This window comes from Canis lupus, chromosome 20 (assembly GCF_003254725.2).
Source record: "Canis lupus dingo isolate Sandy chromosome 20, ASM325472v2, whole genome shotgun sequence".
Classification (NCBI taxonomy): domain Eukaryota; kingdom Metazoa; phylum Chordata; class Mammalia; order Carnivora; family Canidae; genus Canis; species Canis lupus.
The window spans coordinates 17,361,279-17,366,409 of NC_064262.1; the positions used below are offsets into that span (position 1 = coordinate 17,361,279).

Consider the following 5,131-nt stretch of genomic DNA (forward strand, 5'->3'; position numbering starts at 1 on the left):
ATTTCCTAGTCTGCTTCTTCTTGAATATCTTCCTACCACCAGAAGAAATATCTCTAGCTTCCAAATTTTCAGAATGCTTACTTCAAACCATTCACAAGAGACTTTGCACATTGTTTTGAATTCTGGTTAATTACATTTTTTACATATCCTATTTGGAAACTTTTTGAGTAAGACCTATCAAAAAGAGCAATAATAGTTAATTTTGAGCAACAATTATAAGTCAAATTCTGTATATATGTATACATGTGTGTGTACATGGTTGTGTATATATGTATATGCGTGTGTGTGTGTGTGTTGTTTGAAATATACCTATGAAATAGACTTGTACTACTTTTAGATGTGTACAATGTGGGTCCAAATAGATTAATTTTTATTTTATTTTAGGTACAAGTGACAAATATGTTTATTTTTATTGTTATTAAAGTTTTCTCCAATGTATTTCAGTAAATGAAGCATTTTATTTTATTTTACTTTATTCCACTGTTGGTCATAGTTTGAGCCCTACACACTCCCTTCCCTTTCACCTCAAAGGGAGCTCCTTTGTATGTAGCCACACACTCATCATTAGTGTACAGATCAGGTTGGATCTGCTCCCAAATCTTCTTAGGATTCAGCTCCTTGTAAGGCTCTCCAGGAAAAGCATCGGAAACAATTTTGTCTCCAGGAACAGACCCTGTAGGAGGCACCAAGATTTCAACCTTCTCAGGTGAACAAGCACACATCCCCCCATTGCTTGAGATATCACTCCCATCATCTTTGCAGGTTTCAGGTTACAAAGTAAAATCACCATCCTATTTTGCATCTGTTCAAGGGGAACATGATTCACCAGGCCACTGACAACTGTTCTTGGAGCTGTTTCTCCAATCTCCACTTCTTCTACATATAAAAAATCTGCATCAGGGTGTCTTCTGGCAGTGATGATACAACCAATTCGAAGATCCAGACGAGAAACATCCATTGGCTTAGAGTCAGCACTTCCTGCTACTGATTGCTGTTTTTTCTCCTTTTTCTTTCCTTTCACTTCAATTTTCTCTTCCATTTTTTTTTCGTCTGCTCCTCCTCCTATCTGTTCTTTGGCACCAGAAGATATAGTTGTTATTGGTCTAGACTAGTATCACATTTTCAGAAACCATGGAATTAGCTTGCAGCAGAGTACCAGATGGAAATGGTATTTGTTTCACTCCATTTTGAATTTCTGCCTGAATTAGCTCTTGTTTCAATTCTTCAATTTCTTTCTTTAATTTAATATTTTCAGCTTGAGGTTTCTTCTCCTCTCTCAAAGTTGCCTGCAAAATTGCTTTCTCCTTAAGAAAAGCAACTTGCTGTTTTAAATATTCAATAATTTGATCTGCTTCTGCACCCTTCTGTTCCAATCTCTTCAGAACAGTACCATTAGTTGCCATTTTTGCCAAGAAACAGGCAGGAAATCATGAATCGGTGGACAGAACAGCCTGGGAAGACTCACCTGGGCAGCCTCAGTCCTAAGCAGTTAGGAACACCCCAAAGTTAGATTAATTTGTCCAAGATCAACTACAGATAAGAGGCAGTTGCAATATGAATCCCCAGATATGTGATCCCAAAGCAACTAGAATCATTTGGAGAGGGCATGATGAGAAAAAGAAGGATAAATTAGATGGCTATGTCTGTAATCCAGGTAACAGAAGACAGTGGTTTGACAATGGTGGTGGGAAGAAAAATGGAGAAATATAGATGGATTTAAGGATATTTTAAGGCAGCATCCAAAGGTCTAGATGTGGAAGTGAAGTTCTGTCCCATTCATCAATGTTCCAAACTTTTGGAAGTACACAGAAAACATACTCGGGATGAAATTTATGAATTGGAGAGAATGATGCCGTGAGGCTTCTCTGAGTATTTATACCTCTTCCCTTGTACACCCTCTCCTGAATCAGGGAAGGTAGAAAAGGAAGCTGCTAGGTCAATGCTTTGGACAGTCACTATCTTAAGAGCACAAAGGAACTTATGAAAGGGAAAGAACTCTGGTTGTGCCTTTCCTTCAGGGATTGAATTGGGAGGCAGGGTATTGAGGAGGGAATCTTCCTAGATCACAAGCACTTGTCACTTTAGGGTTAAAGAACTTTGAAGACAGGATAGAAGTTTCCTTATCTATACTAACAGTGATCCCATGAAGACTTGTGAGTCATAGGCCTGGACTGCCATGAATTTGATGTTCCCTCTGACATTTGCATATTACTCTTGCATTTGGGTTGCCTATGGATATGTAGATAAACTCAGTGAACTTCTAACCCTTTGAATGATGATTGCAAATTTAAACACGGATTTTACTGATTGGAAGGCATTAATCATTGTAAACTATAATAATGAAAACTAATTAAGGTTGGGAAAATCTTGTTAAATTTTCAAAATCAAATTTAACTTTTCTAAGACAATGATACTCAGTCATCCATTAAAGTGGTAGTAATTATCTATCAGCCTAGTGACATTCTGTACCACAAGAAGGTTAGAAGCTAAATGGCTTCTATTCTGGGGCCCATTTCCAGATAAGAACTGGAGAAATAAAAAGAGTTTGAGTCAGACATTCACAGATTGAATCCAAGATTTCCAGTAGCAATATAAAGTGTAATATAATCCTTTCCTCCCTCACCACCAGCTCTCTCTCCCTCTGTCCTTCTTTTCTCTTTCCTTCTTTCTCTTCATCCTTCCATTTTTCCACCTTCCTTTAATTAAAAGAAAAAAAAAAATCCTTATGTCACTCCCAAAATAATCCAGCAGAGGGCGAATGTCCTCTGCTTACATTTTATAAACCCGAATGAAAGCGAGTTCTTGTCTAACCCTGCCTTCTTTCTGCATGTAACAAATATGGGATTTTCACACTTTCCTAAGTCCCTCAATATTCTTTCTTCTCTTGCAGTTCTCTGTAGTTAACAAAACTGTGTCAACACACCAAGAAATAATCATCTTTTTTTCATTAACAACCTGTTTATTGTTTCTAAGTAAAAATGTACTCCGTGAGACATAGTTTAAAAACCAGTTTAAAATGAACTAATCCGGGATCCCTGGGTGGCGCAGCGGTTTGGCGCCTGCCTTTGGCCCGGGGCACCATCCTGGAGACCCGGGATCGAATCCCACGTCGGGCTCCCGGTGCATGGAGCCTGCTTCTCCCTCTGCCTGTGTCTCTGCCTCTCTCTCTCTCTCTGTGACTATCATAAATAAATAAAAATTAAAAAAAAATAAAATGAACTAATCCTATGTCTAATTTTATGCTGTCATAAAACTCCTTCCTTTAAAAAGTGTAAGTAAGCATCAAATAGTAAAGTTGGAAAATCGGTAGTAAATTAATAGTAAACAAGGAGAGACAAAACAGCATTAAGCAAGTAGTTGCATTAAAGCTCATAGAAGTTATGACTCAATTTTAATCAGCATAATGTAGTTGCTTTGTATTTATGTCTGTGAGCAGTAGTTTTACCCTATGCAGAAATGGTTCTGGGGAAATACACTATGGAATTAGGTGTAGTTGCCAGAAGCTTTGGGTCAAGAAACTTCTTTTAAACTAATCTTTACATTAAAGAAAACTCAACATAACTTTGGGTTTCTCATTTTAAAGAAAGAATTGAAAAATCAACTCATTTGGAGTAAAATCACATTTAAGAGTCAGTATGTAGTCTGATGATATCTTGGAAGGATTTCTTAATCCAAATGCTTCTTCCTAGGGGTGCCTGGCTGGCTCAGCTGGTAGAACATGAAATTCTTGATCTCAGGATTGTGAGTTTGAGGCCCATATTGGGTTTAGCAATTACTTAAGTAAGCAATTACTTACTTACTGGGGATTTTTTTCTTTGTTATATGCTAGGTTGCTGGCTGGTAGGTTGGCTTATTTTATTTTATTTAGTGTCTTTTAAAAGGTTTTATTTATTTATTCATTTGAAAGAGAGAGAGAGACAGAGAGGAAGCACGAGTGGGAGGAGGAACAGAGGGAGAGAGACAAGCAGATCTACACTAAGTGAGGAGCCTGACTTGGGGCTCGATCTCACAACCCTGAGATCATGACCTGAGCTGAAATTGAGAGCCGTTGCTTAACCAACTGAGCCACCAGGCACCTGTGGTTAGTTGATTTTAATTGCATGTGTAGTACATAAATACAGCGTCTTAAATTTCTAACTAAAGAGAAATATAGCATGTAAGGCAAAAGCTAATAATTAATTAATTCATTTACTGAGCAATAACTACGAAGCTTCCACATACTTGCCAAGTATAGCATTTGACAACGGTTGTCCTGGTAAGGAAATGGAGACAGAGTCCCCCTCATGGAGCTTTCAATTGGGATGTTCTTCACTCTTCTCCCCAAACACACCAGTTTGGTGTAAATTATTTCATATCATTTGGTATCCCTTCTTGTGTGTGTATCAGCTTCATTGACATATACTCAACAGATAAATTTCTAAGATATTTGAAGTATACATGGTGATGATTCACTATATATCCATTGTTATACATACGTGCCCTGACTGTGTGTGCATTATCACATATATGGGATTCCACCCTTTGTGTTGTGCTATTATTCCTTGTTTTGTTTTTTCTCTACTTCATCATATGCTGTCTGACTATGTAATTATTAACTATGTCTTAAATTATGGATGTATCACAATTTATCACCCTGTCTCCGATTTTTACTATTGAGAATAATGTGGTAAAGAACAATCTACCTCCTAGTATGCTTTCTACCTTCCTATCGTACCCCAAAGTCAGCACTTCTGTGGATCCCATGGGGACCTGCAATCCTTCCACTAGGGCCACCTGAAGTTTGCTCTTTCCCCCTTGCCTGGTTTTCACTCCATAGTCACTCATTAAAATAACTTCTTCTGCATACATCCTAACTCTCACCTCCTTTGTGCTTTCTCAGTTCATTTTAGGCACTTGTCAAAGATGAACCATGGGGACCTCCAAATCTCTACCTATTCTCTAACTGGTTCTGTGCGGCTGACCATGTCTGGGCAGAGACCACAACCAGACCGAACAGCCTTGAAGTCAAACTTCAAGCAGACCATTCAGGCTGCCTGGCTCTAATACTGCGTCTCCTGCTCAATTCAATCTCCAAGTGTCCCAGGTGACTGTTCAAATCCTTCTTGTCTTCCTACCACTCCTTTTCCTAGCT

At 38.3% G+C, this 5,131-nt stretch overlaps 1 pseudogene; it reads right to left on the reverse strand.

The window, feature by feature from the left end:
• Positions 1 to 383: 383 nt before the first annotated feature.
• LOC112662991 (aminoacyl tRNA synthase complex-interacting multifunctional protein 1-like) lies at positions 384 to 1,436 on the reverse strand (annotated as a pseudogene).
• Positions 1,437 to 5,131: the final 3,695 nt, after the last annotated feature.